The sequence below is a fragment of the Topomyia yanbarensis genome, chromosome 2, assembly GCF_030247195.1.
Source record: "Topomyia yanbarensis strain Yona2022 chromosome 2, ASM3024719v1, whole genome shotgun sequence".
In the NCBI taxonomy this organism is placed as follows: domain Eukaryota; kingdom Metazoa; phylum Arthropoda; class Insecta; order Diptera; family Culicidae; genus Topomyia; species Topomyia yanbarensis.
The window spans coordinates 207,694,059-207,714,806 of record NC_080671.1 but is presented as its reverse complement, the minus strand read 5'-3'; the positions used below and the strand labels follow the sequence as shown (position 1 = coordinate 207,714,806).

General features: G+C 37.2%; 1 long non-coding RNA gene across 1 annotated transcript; it reads left to right on the top strand.

Annotated features, from left to right (window-relative positions):
* The first annotated feature begins 3,127 nt into the window (after nucleotides 1–3,127).
* Nucleotides 3,128–4,022, top strand: LOC131682796 (uncharacterized). The gene is made up of 2 exons (XR_009304154.1): nucleotides 3,128–3,358; nucleotides 3,423–4,022. It is a non-coding gene; the product is annotated as an uncharacterized LOC131682796 (long non-coding RNA).
* Nucleotides 4,023–20,748: the final 16,726 nt, after the last annotated feature.

Here is a 20,748-nt window from a genome sequence, read left to right as displayed (position 1 = left end):
CACTGATTAGGAAACGAGTAAGCCACACAAACAACAATGTTATTTACCTCGAACGCTTGCACTCGAGTATTTTCACTGGTTGAAGTAAGCGGTTTCTAAAACGGCCAACTTCGTACTGCAGCAGATCCTCGCATGTCAAACTCACATCGGTGACAACGCTTTCAGACCGTACTTTTACAACTTTTTACACATAATAGTCCTTCGTAAAGTGCTCGCAGTAAGCAATATCGTTTGCCTGCTTTGAGTTAGTCAACACGAGCCTGAGTCTGTCTGAGCGGACCTTTTTTATTTCGGTAACAGCCGAGAATCGTTCCGCTAGGTCTTTTGAAATCTGTAACAGATTCAGCGATTTTGTTTTGGGCCGAAAGAAGACCACAAAGGGACCGGTCGAGAGCTCTGGATATTGTTTGGGTCGGGGGAGAGCTTTAGGAGTCCACTCGACCTCCATTTGGCCATCAGAGGAGGGAGCCATCGACACCGTCAACGCACGGGGTCAGCACCCGCGCAGACGGGAAAAAGTCGTAAATGTATCAAAAAAGGTAGATTTCATTTATCTGTATATTTGTTTCCCACGACGCTCAAGTCCAGCTTATATAGCTGATTATGGTTCAATCCTTACTTTGCGAACAAAAGGCTGAGGAATGCGTCCTAACGGTTAACACACGAACAAAAGAAGATAAAAGTCCAAAACCTCGAAGAGGCAGAGAATGCGCAAGATAACCTTGGACGCGGATTAGCACTATTCTTTGTCGTATGACCTGGAAACAAAACACTTGTATCTCGATCAAGCACTCGAAAACGAATGAGATAGAAGTATTTGTTGAACAAAACCAAATATTTGGTTTTGAAAAACGCCCATTTTAGTTTGTAACAGTCATTCGTCAAGTTTGAAATTCAACTAAACGTGTTGTCGTTTCAAAAAGGCCTGACTCTTCTGCGTGAAGATGATTGTATAAAATATGCTACATTCGACTCATTAGCTTCCGTTAACATAACAAAACGTCATGTCACCTTTCCGTCACGATTAGTTATTGTCACGACGGTACTAAATCGAACTGCCCAGTTATCAGTTGCGAAGCAATTTGAACATGCGCATTTTCTGTCGATATATAACGTGCATTTATATTAGTGCATGTTATGGTGATAAATTTACAAAAAAAAATTAAGACAAAAATTTCATAATTTATTTTTGTATGCTTTGGGTGCCGTTGGAAGATTGGAAAGGTAGACTAGAAATAAAATATTTTCGTTTATTTATGTCATGTTTTAGAATGGTCTTAGGAACAGAATCGTTTACAATGGTGCTGATTCCAAAACCGTCATCCAGTGTGCTCAGAAATTTGATTCCGACCCTTTCCCCTTTTCCGGAGACTGAATTAACTCTTCGGCTGATTCAGCAGAAATTACTACTCGTAAAGATTTCCCTGAATCTAAGTTGGTTGCGAAAATGGCATTGACCCAATATCCCTTTGAACCTTCCCTAGCAGCGACCCGGATTAAAGACTCACGACTCCTTTTTAGAAGCTTGCAAATCACTTCCGGGCCGCTTTTCCGATCGAGTCCATTCCGTTACGTACTATCACGTTTATCTCGTTCTCTAGTTTCTAGAGGATGTCCTTGTAACTCTGGTTGCATCACTTGAGGAAGTAGACTAATAGCCGTAAGCTCAAACGCGTACTATTTTTAAACCGGACTAACTTTTAAACCGGCCTAAACTATTTAGTAAGCTTTGACCCAACGATGCTGTCATTTATATGGCTGCGTTCTGATCTGCGATACACGACAATTTAAAAACAACAAATTCGTGTTAAAGAAAATGAGTAAATTAGACAATAAAATAGCTATTCTTCGTCATATGTCTCGTTCCATAGCGTGGGAGAACAATTTTGTCAACATGTAACTGATATGTTTCTGAACTTAGAACTTTAACTTGGTGGATAGTTTATAATTGGCCGATGATGTACAGCATTTTAGTGACACAATATTTAATGCACAAAAGAAAATAAGTTTGATGTGGTTGAATCATCGTTTGTAACTGGTGCCATGATAGTTATTTTAAGCATTGATTAAAATATTGGTTGAAATATTTCAATATGAATTCAAAATGAACTGTGAATATCATTCTAATTGAACACGATATCTGTCGACACGGTGGGAGAATATTTATATTCGTTTCAAGCTAATTTTCACAAGTTTGGAATAAATATCAATTATAAATAAAGGTTAGATCACACTCTGCAAATTAGAATTGTACACGTTTTTTCAGCGAAACTTAAATAAAAAGTAAACAAAGGTCAAACAAAAAATTAAACTTTGACAGAATGATCGCAAGTGTTATATGTATTTCATATTGTTGATTGCATATTTATGAATGCAGATTGGAACGATTTTATTTGCTAACAAAATTTTTACGATTTTATAAATAAACAGAAATGAAAGTTTTGAGCAGCCTAGTAATATATTTTTACGAACAAATATATTGATCGTCGTTGCGTTCGCAATCAATTTTAAAATATTTTTATTTGTGAGTTTATTCATATAGAAAAAATGCGTATATTTAAAATCTTTTATTTAATCTTTGCTTAGGGTATTCATGGAGTTACTTTGTAAGCAGTTAACATTCTGATTCAATTTATGAACTGGGAGTGAAAATAATAAAAAAATTAAAATCGTGCATTTTACGATCTAGATCCGATTGTCATTTATTTGGATCTATGCAATAAAAAAACTAATTTTTTTCGTTATTCACTTTCTTTGATGTGAGATACGACAGATATATGGGCAATAATTCGTGATAACATGTTATTGATTTATATTAAGGAATAAAGTGATCTTACTTTTTATTCATACGTTTATTTGACACGGCATTTGCAAAACCTTTGTACGCCAGTTTCTTTTTTTACATAGCACATTACACAAATCCTTAAGACTAATTTTAACTATACTAGTAATTTGTCTAAAACTAACACTGAAATCACTTTATTGTTTGCTTTTTTCCTTACATTGTTGTATTTTATAATGATCTAGTATTTTCGGGTGTATTTATTTACTTTTTTCTGTTATTGTCTAAACTTAAAAACTGAATATTCTAGGACACTTTTAGAGTTTTCGATTGAAGAAACTGGTGGAGTTTTCTGCAATGAAATTGCACTTTTCTTGCAGAAGTGTTGTCAAAACGCCGACACCATGTTCCATTGATTGGAACTGTAATAAAAAAGTGCAATTCCAGTGCAATTTCGGGGCAGAAATTTGGCACCGAAAATTTTGTCGGTGGAGCCAGTGCACTCACCAATACTAACAACGCAAATGTCAAAACAACATTGAAAGATGGCCGCACGAAAAAGTTTAATCAAAAATCGTACGTTACATTTTTTTATTAATTCATTTTTATTATAAGGTAATATTCTTTTTATTTATTTCAGTTCACGAATGGGAACTTTTTCAAACTAGTGAGGACAGAATTGAGAGCCCGCGAGTCTTGAAGCTTGAATCAGATGGAATCTGTTTGTTCGTAAAAAGCAGTGGTTGTTGGAGTTTTCACTTCCGGAGATGGAACAAACCATCATGATATCAACAGTGATAGTGGGTATTGGCTTGTCTACGCTGACTGATAACACTCTTCTCAGGGCCCTGGATAAACTCCACCCTATTTGGGTGGGCAGAGCGATTGCCCCGAACATATCGGTTCGGAATCCTGAATGGTTTCCAGCTCAAATACAATAACAACCAATACCCAAATTGGTTACTGCATTTGCCATAGTCTTCCGGATTCCGGTAGAGTACCCAAGGTGGAGCTGGCTTGCAGTACAGTGGCCGCGAATGGAGGATGGCAAATCGTTGAAACTGTGTGATGTGTCCGTGGGTTCTAGGGAACCTTCCCAGCCATCGAAATTAGTCGTTTACCAAATTTTTTCGTATGGAGAGATGTAATTTGTAATGCCGGTAGGACAAATTGATCCTTAAGAAGCAGTTCTATATAATTTGAAAATTCCAATTCATCGAAAATAACATGTTTTATTGAATTATGATAATCTTACGATTCCGAGACAAAAATATCGAATCCATCCGTGTAGAAAACGTGTTTGATGATATATAGATGATATCGACGCAGTCAATCTTTGTCACAATTGAGTTTAAACGCACACAGAACGCACATCTTCGATTGTACACAATTTGTGTGGGACCTGAGGGTGGAAGGTTTTCTCTACTTACAGTACCATTTCATTCAGTTCGTCACGAAGATTAATTGTGTGTTTGCTCTTTCGGGACTATTGGATTCGATTGGTAATCAGAGCATTCAAATAGCTGCGCATCATATTCATCGTGACCGAATAATCCGGGTACTCCGAACAATGAATGCATTTAAGATTTCCATGTTACTACAACATTAGGCCACACTATGTGGCGATTCACCTCTGATACAGAACTTCTATCTCTAACCTCCCCTGCGATTCCAACCGAGGTACGAGCCATCTTAAAGTGTTTTTGCTTGAACCTAGTGGTTGGGATCAACCACTATCAGTTCATACATTTTGACAGCGGCTTGGAGTCTGATTCTGTTTCGCTACGAGTGGAAACGACATTAGTCAAGACTGGGTGGTATCAGTAGCGACTGACTCAAATGGCATGTTCTCCACGCTAATCGGAGATTTGTGCCTTTCCTAGTGCGTGATTGGGTGGGATCTGTGGGCGTATGCTAACAAGGAATGGGAACAAACGCGTTATTGCTAATGTATCCGTCAGACAAAGTAAAGCTTTCGGTATAGGTAGTTAAGGTTTGTTTTAGGACGTACAAAATTATTTCTATTCTCTTCACGAATAAAATTGATGCTTTTTAGTCCAGTAGCTTCACTTTGTTTATAACCTAGTGAGTGTTTCAGCGATATTTATTTGCTTGAGATAATGTTGTTCCACTAGAGATAAAAGAACCCCGTGCAAAAAGATATTTCAAAATTAAAATTTGAAGTAACGTTTTATTTTGAGAATTTCAAGACGTTTCATTATCAACGTGAAATCCGTTAAATTAGGGTCAGCGGCGTCTTCAGAGGATTTTGTGACACTCTTTGTCTATTAATACATCCACCTAAAATACGATTTAGATTGAAATGCTATCTTACAAATCAATCATCAAAATGTTAAAAGATGTTCTAGACCCCCCAATGGAACATTTCAAAGTTATGCTAATGAAATAATTTTTGGTTAGTGAATACTTCAGCAATAGACTTTTTGGTGAATATATTATTCTACCAAGGTTGCCGTGTGACTAGCTAACAATTCAGTAATGCTCAGCAGCGTACCTGCTGATATATTCACACTGACGAAATCTACCTTCCAATAGGCCGTTATTTTTCACACAACTTTGACGCACAAGATGGACGTATGTTCTCTGTGGTGGAGTTCTGTATGTTCCTTAATGTCGCCCAGGGGGGTAATTCTGAAACAATATATTTTCTATCGGGCAGCCCTTGAACTCCGGAAGAACTTTGCCGAAGCCACATGCATTCTAAATTATTGCTGTTTTAATCCACCTAGTGGTGCGATTGGGCCTTTTTCATATATCCAAAATATGATTTAGCTGAAACATTGTGGACATATCTATCAAATTCTTATTACGCTTGGTAAGTATATATAAATCACGACTGCCACGAACTTGATGAGCAACACGACGACGATGACACACTTGAAACAAACAAAAATATAATATTTAATTAGCTTAATCAGCGTGAGCTCAATGTTGGCTTTATGCTAACATATTTTGAAATACGCGGTTGTGGGGGACGGGCGGGTATGATTAGTGGGAGGGGGCCGAGAACCACCTAACTTATTTTGGTATGCGGGGTGGATGAAGGGAATGCAAGTGTGAGGATGGTCGAAAGGGGCGTGGGGAGGGTGATGAATGGGGAAGGGGTAAGGGTGAGGGGGGAGGCAACCCCGAACTACAAATTATATCTTCTATTTAAGACTTAATTTGAGAAAATATGTTCAGTCATCACCGAAGAATCTATGTGACTTTAACTGGGGAATTTGCCCGGAAACCGGGACTTCCGGAATTAGATAGAGGACAATATATTCAACGAATATTTGATTTGATTGATTCGACTGTGACCTTACCAACTTACATGTAACTTTGGAACCAAAAGTCGGAACCGATTGACATTCAATAGCAGTTAATGGGATTACTGTATCTTTCATTTGAAATCAAGTTTGTAAAAATCGACCAAGAATTCGCTGGGTAATAGGTGTGACATTAATTTAGGAACTTGGCGAGTTCCCTGGGGCATCAAGAACCATCATAATTGGCCAACGTGGTCAAAGCTGCTTTGAATAATTATTAGAGATCTAGACCAGCGAATTCAAATAAAGTTGGACCCATTTTAATATGTATTACAACATTTGGACATCATGGTGGTGCCTGTTTATATACGAGTTTGCTTTAAGACCGCACTCTTAAACCCGTAACTCCGGAACCGGACGTCGGATCAACTAAAATTCAATAGCAGCTTATGGGAGCGATATACCGTTCATTTGAAACTAAGTTTGTGAAAATCGGTTCAGCCATCTCCATTGTGTGAGTTTAAATGACTCACACATATACACACACAGACATTTTCCGATTTCGACGAACTGAATCGAATGGTATATGACACTGGGTTCTCCTGGCCTCGGTTTAAAAATCGATTTGTAGAGTGATTACATAGCCTTTCTTTACATAATAAAGGCAAAAAGCTGGCAAAGTGGTTGAAATTCAAATTTTTCATTATCAAACCGCCCTTGAGTCCCCCCCCCCCTCTCCAGCTTTACAGTCACTTTACCGAAAACAGTATCTTACAAAATGGTCAGACTTTTGAGACAGACCATAACTAAACGTACACTTAACAATTCTAACTTCACTAGCGCCGCATAATAGGAGTTTCCTAATCTTCTAAATATGACTAACCTTCAGGCAGTACTTAGCCTCCAGAAGAACGTTCCCGAAGACATCACCATTTTTAATTATCATGATACTGAAATTCAAAAATTGAAAGAAATGGCATGTTCACTAGCACTGCTTGACGGATGAAATTCGAATGAACCTTCATATCATCGAACAACCTTTCAACCCCAAAAACTACCGAGAACAACATATACCTAAACTATAAGACCTTTGAGATAGAACATAATCTTTCATATACTATGGTGTGCTATTAGGCATTTTAGTGCAGCCTAGTTGACAAATCTAAAAATAATTTATTCATTGACGTGCAGCACTTGATCTACTGATGTATATTGACACACTAGGGCTGCCTGGCTTGTTAATTTTTTTTTTCGAGTTGTCCTAATGGAGCTTTAGAGCTAGGTTCTCGGAAGGGCTCCCCGTCAGAATCACATGCTACAATTTGCAGACGAAACAGGCAATGTCGCCTAAAACACTGCTTTAGGCCAATTGTAGCGGGCCGTGATTCTGAATGTGATATGCATTGTACGGTTCAGGTATGTGCAGGCGTACGGACTCGCGATCGCGTGTATCACCGCGATAGACTCGAGCATTTGTACGTTAACGTTTTCGATCGCGAAATTCGACCACCAAAACTGATTTTAATTAAATGAGGGTATTACATATCATATCAAATTTTTTCTGGATCCGCTCCTGCTCAGACGAACACATACATAGATAGACATACGACTAGCACATAACAATCATACACTAGTACGAAAAACTACGATTATAACAAAGTGGCAAGTAATAGGTTTCTACTTATGTATTTATTAATTTATTTTAATTATTAAATTAATTTAATTAGCATATGCACGATGACGAAGTCGACCGATAAATGGACACACAATGACTCCCACTGTGAGCCCCGTCCACGAATGCCGCCATCAAATTGTGGAACAATATTTGCAAACACGGCACACAGCAAAAGTCAATCCACGTGAACCCGCCAGTCGACCACGTCACCGCGCACAGACCAGTGGTTGAGCGTTGGCATGCGCAGGTGCAGAGTATGAAGAAATATAGAACATAAAAAAGGCGCATAGCCTTCTCGATCTCCTTGATGCACCACTATCGAGGCGTAATGCAATAACCATCTTAAAGCAATTGTCTGTCAGAGGTTCTGTAGCACTGATGTACGCAATATGCTTGATGATGTTTGCAATGCCGTCAAACCCCTCAACCTTGGGGAGGGTACTAGGGCTGCCTGGCGTGTTAATTCTAAAAATTATCCGTAGGTATTCGGGGTGATCTTGACGTACTCAAAAACTTTTTTGAAAACATCATCTCCTTCAACTAACAGAATATTGAAATAGATCATTATATTCTATGTGCTGTGTGTGTTCCAAGAGGGTGAATATTTTGACGTTTCTTTGAAAAATGAGTGAAGCCAACATAAGCTGGCTTCCTGGCTCGGATAGTTGCCAAAAATGACAGCGAACGCGCTTTAAGCAACGTTCACATTGCTACGAGCCAATATTGTTAACACGACCTTAAGCTTGTCGAACGCAAACAAACTTCATTTTGATGTGCTTAACTGGAACTTAGTTGATAAAAGCGTTCGGATTTCATGGAGAATAAGCAATGCAAGAAAAATCGTGCTTTTTCATATATTGTTATTATTGACTTATTTTGATTCCCACTTTCAAACAGTGGTGTACAGTTCATGTGAATAGACCTTAAACATTTGAAACGTAGCTAGCGCTACTGGCATTTGGTGGCAGCTTCAGGCAACAAACAGTTTTCACGGGGCTGGTGTGTTCACTAGTGCCGCTTAAAGGGAGAGTTCCAAACTAATCGGTCACCATCGTTGCGATAATTACATAATCTACGGAAATCCTTTTTATCGGATTTCTTTCAAGCGCCCTCAGTTAACCGTGCAGTAAGAGACACAACTCTACATGTTGTTCAGTACGGAATTTGATTAATTTCCCGTTTAAGCTGGTATCACAATGATTCGAATTGTTGAAAACAATCATCATATTTGGATTTGAACATTGGTTGCCCGCGATTTGAGTGCGCCGCATCAAAATATCTACACATTTTGATATGATGATGATTTATTATTTTAATCACTGTATCTATTGATTATTTCTCGACAAACATATGATTACGGCCTAAAAGCCAACTGTCAAAATCCACTTTGATGGGAAATTCCGGACAAACCGTTACACGCCAATCACAAATGTTGGTAGTAAACGAAAGAGAAAAGTTTTCTCTTTCATAAACTCTTGTGAACTGCGTTCGACTAGTAACGGTTTGTCCGGAATTTCCATTCAAAGTGGATTTTGACAGTTGGCTTTTAGGCCGTAATCATATGTTTGTCGAGATTTATTCCCGTACTGTTCGTATCTATCGCACAAAATTCGCTTAGAGCAAAACAAATTTAATTACTTATTAAAGTGCTTCATTTTGTAAATAAACAAACATCAGCTGTTAAATGACAGCTTGGCAATTTACACGCACACATTCACGCCTGCACTAGATTTGCGCTGGAGTGTTCCATTGGCACCGTGCCAGTGCAAAACACTGGCGCGGTGTCAGTGCCATCAATCGAAAACCCTAATCGAAAAAATCTGCAGCTTAAATTAAAAGTCTGCGAATTTGCAGACTTGTCTGCAAATCTGGCATCTCTGGCCTTGGATGAGAGTATGAGGAGATCAAAGAGAATAGGAAAAGAGACGAATAGTATGAAGCCAAAAATACTTTATTGAGCAGACCAATCGTGTAATGTAAATAAACATTACTCATGCCTGAGTTGGAGGAGATAAGTATTGTAAATCTATCAAAAAAAAAATTTGAATTTTCGTCAGAATTTAGTGCAATCGTGATTGTAAGGTGCATTCTAGAGTCTATGTATGAGTAAAAACAAGTTTTAGAATTATTTCATCTCTTTGTTTCGAAATGCACATCGTTTGATAAACAAATCCAACGATCTACAAAAGGTTTGTTTTCAAAATATAATAGGAGTCATTTAAAGTGCTGCCTTTATAAACGGTTGCCAAATTCTAGTGTTAAAATCATCGTAAAGGGAGTGTTGCCGTTTTGACTGATTTTCACTCTGCGTCTCTTTCACTATTCTCTTTGGAGGAGATGAATTTAATTCAATTTTGACAGACGCTGTTTTTACACGCAGAAAAATGTATTGTAGATATAACAATATTATGGTTCAAATTCAATAATAATTATTATTATCTTAGGGCTAATAATATTCAACAATTGATTTAATTCATAATATTGTTATTTCTACAATAAATTCTGGTTTTGACGTTTCTATATTTAAATCACGTTATCGGTTGAATTAACAATAAAATTGTTGAAACGATCCACACTGTTATTACTCGAATGATGTGAGCACGATTAGTTCAATAATATTCAGTTGTTGAAGCAACAAAAAATACAGTAAACAATTACCATTGAAATGTTTGTTTCTTTTCAATAAAAACAAAACGATTTTTTTAGGGTTTAATTTGTATTTATAATAACACGTTTCAAAAGCTTATTTATCCATTTGCCAGATAACTTCCAACATTTCAGGGTTGTTCTGAAAGTTAGATAGGTAATGTTACTGTCAATATATTTAAATTCGACATAGATCTTTCATTAGGGCTTAAATCGCAAATGTAAACAAACTGCGTTTTTGTTAATATGACATTATGCTACTAAAATACTACAAGATTGAGGTGAAAATTAGTTAAAATGGTTTTTAGTTTGATTTATAATTAAAGAAAACAAAACGGCGAAACATGCATTTTCTTCGAGATTTCGACTTAGGCCCTTCTTCTCATATGGAATATAAAGGCTAAACTTACATTTTTGGCAGAACCGGGGCGAATGGTTATTATTCACAAAATTATTCTGTAAACGGCGGTTCTATTATATAAATGATAAATAATATCTACTATGATCATGTCTACTCGGTGGTTGTTGCACATAAATATTCTAATATTTCGATGTTTTCATGAAATTTGAAGAAAAGATGCACGCGCCCTTTCATTTGTATTGGGTTTCTATGCGCCCATTTGCTGAGCCCTATTAAGAAATATCCTGTCAAGCTCGCCTATTTACCCATCCCTACCTAGCAAGACAGAGTCAGTTTAGCCCATTTACCGCGCCCTTCTGAAAATCATGTTCACGGTTTAGCCCTCTTGCAAATGGCGATTGCTGAAGGGCGAAACCACGACTGGAATGCAAATTGGGCGTAAGCATTCTTTTCGTTTCTACACACTAAAACACATAGGAATCAATTTCTTTGTTATATTGTTATAAGGTTTATCCAAAGATGTTTTAGAAAAAACATATACAGTAATTTTTACCTACAATAAAAGCTACATTTAGAAAAGCATCGCCGAATATTGAAACTGATTTTCTACATTTGAGTACATTGCGACTTAGGCCCTAATGAAAGATCTGTGTCGAATTGTTTTAATATTGACACTTACACAGAGAATATCTTTTACGTCAGTATATAATTGTAGCACTAGCCCCGCAACTGTCCTATATACTGTGACTGCGCTGTGAAGTCTGCGGGAATTGAAATTTTACATTTTACATTTAGTAGAGAAATTGTGAGGGTTTTACTTTGTTTTTCTTACTTACATAAATAAAAGAAAAATATGTACGGAGCATAGAATAAACACAAAAAATACACAATACACACTGATTTGGTACTATGCAAGACTTACATAAAATACAATTTGATTGAAGTAAAAATAATATTGTTAGTTCAACAATAAAAAATGTGCATTTAAAATTCCATGAGTTTTGAATCAATAATAGAGTTACGAATCAAATCAAAAATCATTTTTGTTGGTTTAAACATTTGAAATTTCGCTGCGTGTAGAAAGTGATAGATAAGTTCCATGTATAGAGGATCGCGATACGCCAGGATGTCTTTAACAGGAACATGGTTTGGTCTTCCTCGGACTTGTAAAGAATCTACTAATTGTGATCTGGTTTCACGATATTCAGTGCAGGACCAAACAACATGCTCATTGTCGTGGTAACCCTCTCCACAAGCACAATGATTACCCTCAGCCAGCCCAATACGACGGAGATGCGCATCCAAAGTATAATGATTGGACATGAGCCTAGACATCACACGGATGAAGTCCCGACTTACATCCAATGCTTTGAACCATGCCTTCGTTGATACTTTAGGGATAATTGAGTGTATCCATCGTCCCAGATCTCCATTGTCCCAAGATGTTTGCCCACTAGCAAGCGTCCTCTGTCGAGAAGCGCTACAAAAATTCATTGTAAGCGATGGGTCTTTCATATATTTCACCATCTAGTCACCAATCTTGGCTAAATTATCAGCTTTCTCATTGCCCGCAATAGAGCAATGGGCGGGGAGCCACACTAGGGTAAATTTGTAACATTTTCTTGTTAGGTTACTCAGAGATTTTCGTATCTTCCTCAAAAAGAATGGATCGTGATTATCAATCCTCTTTGAGCGTAGAGCTGCAATTGTGCTGAGACTATCAGTGAGGATAAAGTAATGGTTCGGGGGTAAAGCATTAATTATTTGCAAACTATAGTGAACTGCTGCTAGTTCCGCTAATAATAAACAGAGGCGGGTTCTGCAAGTTTGAGAGAAATTGAAAAATTATTCTTGAAAATACCGAAACCAGTGGCCTCATCGATCCGTGACCCATTAGTGTAAAACATTTTAAGATGATCCGGAATTCCACGAATCTCTGCTTGCATGGACGTGTCGAAGAATAAAGTGGATTCAGGAGTATCTAATATATTGACGTATGTGGGAACATACCTAGCAGGCGTTATTTCTTGTGACATGTGATTGAAATACACTGTCATGAATCTGGTTTGGGGTTGAAGCTCGACAAGTCTTTCAAAATTTTCAATTACCAGTGGCTTCATAACCTGACATCGAATAAGTAAGCGAGAGGAGAGATCCCAGAATCGGTCTTTTAAAGGAAGAACTCCCGCTAGTACTTCAAGACTCATCGTATGGGTCGACTGCATGCAACCTAAGGCGATTCGTAAACAACGATACTGTATCCGTTCCAGTTTAATAATGTGAGTGTTCGCAGCTGAACGGAAACAGATGCACCCATATTCCATTACTGAAAGTATTGTTGTTTGATACAATCTTATCATGTCACTTGGGTGAGAACCCCACCATGATCCAGTTATTGTTCTCAGAAAATTTATCCTTTGTTGGCATTTCGTTAATAGATATCTAATGTGGCCTCCCCATGTGCCTTTAGAATTTAGAACTCCAAGGTATTTAAAAGTCAGGACTTGGGCTATCGTTCTACCAACCAACTAAAGCTGAAGCGGAGCTGGATCACGCTTCCTTGAAAAAACAACCAACTCTGTTTTCTCCGTAGAGAAATCGATGCCTAGCTTCAAAGCCCAACTTGATAAATTATCCAAACTATCTTGCAGTGGTTTTTTTTTCAATTCGTTTATTTGATAAGGCACGTTGCGTTAGCTTAAAGGTGCCAATTTTGTTTTGTTTTACATTTTAAATTGCTTAAAACTAGGGGATAGTATATTGATTTTTTTTAAATGAAACTAATGCGATTTTATAGCTATCTTATATATCTATACAAGGGGATAATATTATTTTCGTAAGATTAGGGGGGTCATTTAGTTTTTGTGGCGATTTGGTTTGACATTTTTATCAGTGAGATTATTGGAGCAAATAATGTTTAACTAAGGGGGACAATTTTTTACGACTATCTTAAAAGTAAAAATAACTAGAGGGCATGATTGAATTTTGTAAAGATTCGTAATTATAGTTATTTTTTTGGGTAGTAGAGTTGGGCGTTTTCAACGAGATTATATAATATAATAGTTAAAACTAGAAGAGACAAGAAGAGCTAAATGCTTCGTGAAGATATTGGGGGGGTATCTTGCAGTGGTTGTTGTAAATTTATGGCTTTTGGTCCTGTAACAGAAACCACGCCATCATCTGCAAGTTGCCTTAGAGTGCATGGGCTGACAATATAATTATCAATGTCATTCACGTAGAAATTATAGAGAAGGGGGCTTAGACAAGAGCCTTGTGGGAGGCCCATATAACTTATTCTGAGTGTCGCCAAATCGCCATATGAAAAATGGATGTGCTTTTCTGACAATAAATTGTATAAATAATTATTTAATATTAGTGAAAGACCACATTGATGTAGTTTCTCCGAGAGAACATCAATGGAGACTGAGTCGAATGCTCCTACATATATATATATATATATATATATATATATATATATATATATATATATATATATATATATATATATATATATATATATATATATATATATATATATATATATATATATATATATATATATATATATATATATATATATATATATATATATATATGTATACATATATATATATATATATATATATATATATATATATATATATATATATATATATATATATATATATATATATATATATATATATATATATATATATATATATATATATATATATATATATATATATATATATATATATATATATATATATATATATATTATAAGTTCAAATTGGACAACGTCAAATTTTTGAGGTAGTGGAATCCATGGCTGCTCCACGTCTGATACTGGGAGACTTCAACTCGCACGGAGTATTGTGGGGTTCCCTCTACAATGATAATCGATCCTCTTTGATATACAATGTTTGTGAAGAATTTAATATGACAGTTTTAAATACTGGCGAAACAACACGCATCCCCAGACCTCCTGCACGTCCAAGTCTGTGGTCGGCATCACTTCGGTTAGATTGCACGTGGAAGGTTGTACCTGATCCTCACGGTAGCGATCATTTGCCAATCGTTGTTTCAATTAACAGTGAATTAGGCCTTACGAACTCAATCAATGTTCCTTATAACTTAACACGAAATATTGATTGGAAAACATACGAAACTTTCCACTTCTCTTGCTTCGACAGAAGAGCTACCCCCTACCGAAGAATATGGATTCAAAGCGGGTTTAATTATTGAAGCAGAAGAACAAGCCCAAACGAAATGCAATCCTGGAATGACAATAAATAGACGGCCCCCTAATCCTTGGTGGCACAAAGAGTGCTCTGATGCATATGAAGCTAAACAAGTTGCCTACAAAGAAATTATGAAACAGAAAGGTGGTATACGTAAGAACATTGAAACTTATTTTATTTTGCAAAACAAATTTGACAGTATACGTCGTGCCAAAAAGTCTAGTTATTGGAAACGCTTCGTTGATGTCTTGTCAAGAGAAACATCAATCAGTACTCTTTTGAACACAGCCAGAAGAATGAGGAATCGAAACGTGACTAATGAAAGCGAAGATTTTTCGAATCGTTGGATATTTAATTTTGCCAAGAAAATTTGTCTAGATTCTGCTCCTGCGCAGAAAATCATTCGCGATGCTCCCACAAGTTTCATAGATTCGCCTTTGACAATGATGGAATTTTCAATTGCACTCCTCTCATGCAACAATAATGCTCCGGGACTAGACAGAATTAAATTCAACTTGGTGAAGAATCTGCCTGACCTAGCAAAAAGACGCTTGTTGAATTTATTCAACAAGTTTCTTGAGCAGAACATTGTCCCGCGTGACTGGAGACAAGTGAGAGTTATCGCCATTCCAAAACGGGGAAAACCAGCCTCCGATCATAACTCGTATCGACCGATTGTAATGCTATCCTGCATCAGGAAATTGTTGGAAAAAAATATCCTTCGACGTCTCGACAATTGGGTTGAGGCGAACGGCTTGCTCTCAGATACCCAGTTTGGTTTTCCTGGCGCTACTTTCGTCAGAAATCCAACTCGTTTACGCAAAAAAAACGAACAAATGGCGTCTGTGTTCTTAGACATAAAAGGAGCATTCGACTCAGTCTCCATTGATGTTCTCTCGGAGAAACTACATCAATGTGGTCTTTCACCAATATTAAATAATTATTTATACAATTTATTGTCAGAAAAGCACATCCATTTTTCATATGGCGATTTGGCGACACTCAGAATAAGTTATATGGGCCTCCCACAAGGCTCTTGTCTAAGCCCCCTTCTCTATAATTTCTACGTGAATGACATTGATAATTATATTGTCAGCCCATGCAGTCTAAGGCAACTTGCAGATGATGGCGTGGTTTCTGTTACAGGACCAAAAGCCATAAATTTACAACAACCACTGCAAGATACCCCCCCAATATCTTCACGAAGCATTTAGCTCTTCTTGTCTCTTCTAGTTTTAACTATTATATTATATAATCTCGTTGAAAACGCCCAACTCTACTACCCAAAAAAATAACTATAATTACGAATCTTTACAAAATTCAATCATGCCCTCTAGTTATTTTTACTTTTAAGATAGTCGTAAAAAATTGTCCCCCTTAGTTAAACATTATTTGCTCCAATAATCTCACTGATAAAAATGTCAAACCAAATCGCCACAAAAACTAAATGACCCCCCTAATCTTACGAAAATAATATTATCCCCTTGTATAGATATATAAGATAGCTATAAAATCGCATTAGTTTCATTTAAAAAAATGATGGGTGGGTAATGTCAGAGACATAACCGGAGTGAAGTAGAATACACTTTAGATCGGTAAATTCTGCTGGAATAAGCAATTTCTATGCGATTTTGTCGACTTTAGCACATTCATAGTTTATTTGGAGTATTTTTGGAATTACAATGACAACTTGCAACATTCTTTGAAAATATTGATGAATTTTTATGAATGAAGGCACGCAAACGAGCGTTTAACCGTCGTCCTACTACCAGTATCAGAGAAGTAGCAGATCAGCATTTTTCGCTACATGGCCTGTACCAAACAGACTGCTCGTAAGTCCACCGGACGAAAGGCTCCCCGCAAGCAGTTGGCAACAGCCCCCTGGCAACCCTATACCATCATATGGAGTTTGTCAGCGACCGACATATATGGGGCGTTATAGCTATAAAGCCCCAAACAAAGAATTATGTTCGGCACTATGCTTGATATTCAAGCATTCCACACGACGTTTTGCATCTTGTGGGATGATTTAATATCATATCATTCAGAAAATCGACATTTTGTAACTAAATACAGCTTCTAATCATTCGGTTCAAAATCAATGTTTTGCCTTTCATAGCAGTGATGCTGGCTGTACAGAGACGTCGTCCTTGACAGGGAGCTGGTTGGCAACGAAGGCCGCGTAAAAGTGCCCCAGTCACGGTTGGCGTTAAGAAGCCTCATCGCTACCGAACAGAAACTGTCGCCCTGCGAAAAATTCACAGCTATCAGAAAACGAGCGGGCCTAAATTGTGATCCAAAATAAACCACAAACCAACAAGTTGTTTTCAGGACCAGCCAATTATAAAGTATTATTATTATAAATGAAATTTTCCATTGCCTTACAACCTCCCTCCCCCTTTCCTCCCGGCTTGAATTACTATCAATCTTGATGATGCTGTGCGACGGGGGCACTAGTTTTGATTATAGTGGAAAATTTTTTAGCTGTGCTGTTTTCAAGGAAGTTGTAGTTGAATTCAAAATAAAATGATTTATTTCTATTGTCAGAGATGGACCTTCCAACGAAAACTAGTCTGGCTCGCTTGGAATCGAATTGTATGAACCAACCACTGCTTTCACAAAATCTGTTATTTTCAGTAATTGAACATTCTACACAACTAGTCACAACTATTTCCAATCAGCGCAAAAATCGAAGGTTTTCATTCAGTACAATAGCAGATTTTCACTTTTAGAAAAACAGGCAACATTCTGGCCGAAAATTTTGAAACTAGTCTGGCTCGCTTGGAATCGAATTGTATGAACCAACCACTGCTTTCACAAAATCTGTTATTTTCAGTAATTGAACATTCTACACAACTAGTCACAACTATTTCCAATCAGCGCAAAAATCGAAGGTTTTCATTCAGTACAATAGCAGATTTTCACTTTTAGAAAAACAGGCAACATTCTGGCCGAAAATTTTGAAACGGAGCACCTATATCGAAACGTTAGAAAACGTTCGATTTTTGTAAACTGAATCATTACACTAACCTGTCTACAAATCACACAAATAACTTTTTTTTATTTTGTGCCATTTTACGTGAAAGCGATGGTATCGTTCATAAGTGGCTCACTTACCATCCAACGCTCTTGACAAGCACTTTCTGATGCTTGTAATAACAAAACTTCAATTTCATTCTTTGTCGATAAATTGATGGCCTTTTGTTTGGGCAGTGTTCGAAATTTACTTGGAGCTGGTGTATATGGTAACAGTTTTGGTGCCATCGAAGACGGCGTGCTTGGCTAACTCTTCTGACAGTAGCAAACGGACGGCGCACAGAGGAGCAACTGGGGTCGAATCCTGGCCAAAACTATTTATTGCGGCTATTGCTGTTATTTTGCCTTAATATGAACTAAAAATAGACAATAACTAGTTTTTGGGAGAATTTGGCATCTATCCACCTACCAGTGCAGGGGTCAATTTTCTATATCATTCCGAATACTAGTATTTTTGAGGTGATCCTTGTGAATACATTTGTTTTTCCTGGTGCATGAACAGTTGGTCAGTGGAAAAGCCAGAAGAAAAGGGATGCCTGTGCACATATTCGTAGAGATACATTGTACCAAACATAGTATTTGGCCCTACAGCATTTCGGCGTACCTCAAATTAGTATAAATATCAAAATTTTCAAATCGCTTGGAATTTGTAGATCGGACAAGATCGGAAGAGATTTAATGTTTTTTAGATAGCCAGAATCTTGTTTTGTAATGTTGTTTCAGCAACATTGCCGGATCGTGCAGTATAATGTAACTTTTTTAACATTCAAATTTAGAATAAAATTTTTAAAAAAGGTGTTTTTAAAGCTGGTCCAATGTACAGCAACACTGTTTTTTCAGTTATTTTTAAGCTGAGGTTATACAAATAGTTGTGTTCAACTACGTTTGTTATAATATTGTCTTATTTAACACAGTCATCATCATATGAAAGAGATTTTGCTGGATACATAACAAAAATGATTAAAACCCCCTTAAAATATCACTATTTTGCATCCATGCAAAAATTCTTTAGCAATTTTTGACATGCTCTTTATTTTGCCACATTATGCAGTATGCTTTTAGGTATGTAAAAAAATATAACATTTAAAAATCGAAAAAAAAATATTTATTGGCCAAGAATTTGTTCTAGTTACTCCTCTGTGCGGCGGTTTGAATTTTGCGGGAGATGCTGCAAACGAACTGCTGCATGCTGATGCTAGAAACGAACTGAGCGTGAGCAACAGCATGCTGAGTTTTTATACCTGATTACAGCACAATGTAAGCTCGTCCTTTTTTGTGTTGTCCTCAATATGTGTTCTTCGTAGCTCCACCCTTTCGTTGGTCGACCACATATTTTTGACAAAGAACAAAATTGAAATTGTGTTTCCAATACGGAGATTATCGAACACTCAGGGTAAAGAGAGTAATGTAATACGGCACTTTGGTAAAATGTTTGAGAATTGAAACCTTTTTTGAATGCGCCTAGTAAACACGAAACTGTAAACAAACACACAAATGATTACTTTTTATTTTGTGTCATACTACGTGAAATCTACGATATTGTTCACAAGTAGCTCACTTGCCATCGAACGCTCTTGGCAAGCTACTTTCAGATGCTTGTAATAACAAAATTTTAATTCGATTCATTGTTGATAAATGGCCCGTACCAAACATACCGCTCGTAAGTCCACCGGAGGAAAGCCTCCCCGCAAGCAGTAAGCAACGAAGGCCGTGTAAAAGTGCCCCAGTCACGGTTGGCGTTAGGAAGCCTCATCACTACTGAACAGAAACTGTCACCCTGCGAGAAATTCACAGCTATCAGCAATCGAGCAGGCCTAAATTGTGACCCAAAATAAACCACAAACCAACAAGTTCTTTTCAGGACCAGCCAATTATATTCCAGTAAGATATAAATGAAATTTTCGTTTTCCATTGCCTTACAACCTCTTTCCTCCCGGTTTGAATTACTATCAATCTTGATGATGCTGTGCGGCGGGGCACAGGCAGTTTCCATTATAGTGGAAAATTTAGGTTTGCGCGTTTTCCCAAAAGTTTTTTAGCTATGCTGTTTTCAAGGAAGTTGTAATTGAATTCAAAATAAAATAGTTTACTTCTATTGTCAGAGGTGGACCTTCCAACGAAAACTAGTCTGGCTTGCTTGGAATCGAATTGTACGGACCAACCACTGCTTTCACAAAATCCGTTATTTTCAGTAATTGTACATTCTACAGAATTAGTCACAACTATTTCCAATCAGCGCAAAAATCGAAGGTTTTCATTCAATACAACAGCAGATTTTCACGTTTGAAAAAACAGGCAGCATTCTGGCCGAAAATTTTGAAACGGAGCACCTATATCGAAACGTTAGAAAACGTTTGATTTTTGAAAATTGAATCATTAAATCACTAATAACTTTTGATTTTGTGCCATTCTACGTGAAAGCGACGGTATCGTTCACAAGTGGCTCACTTACCATCCAACGCTCTTGACAAGCACTTTCTGATGCTTGTAATAACAAAACTTCAATTTCATTCTTTGTCGATAAATTGATGGCCCTGAAAAGGGCCTTTTGTTTGGGCAGTGTTCGAAATTTACTTGGAGCTTGTGTATATGGTAACAGTTTTGGTGCCATCGAAGACGGCGTGCTTGGCCAACTCTTCTGACAGCAGCAAACGGACGGCAGTTTGAATTTTGCGGGAGATGCTGCAAACGAACTGCTGCATGCTGATGCTGGAAACGAACTGAGCGTGAGTAACAGCATGCTGAGTTTTTAT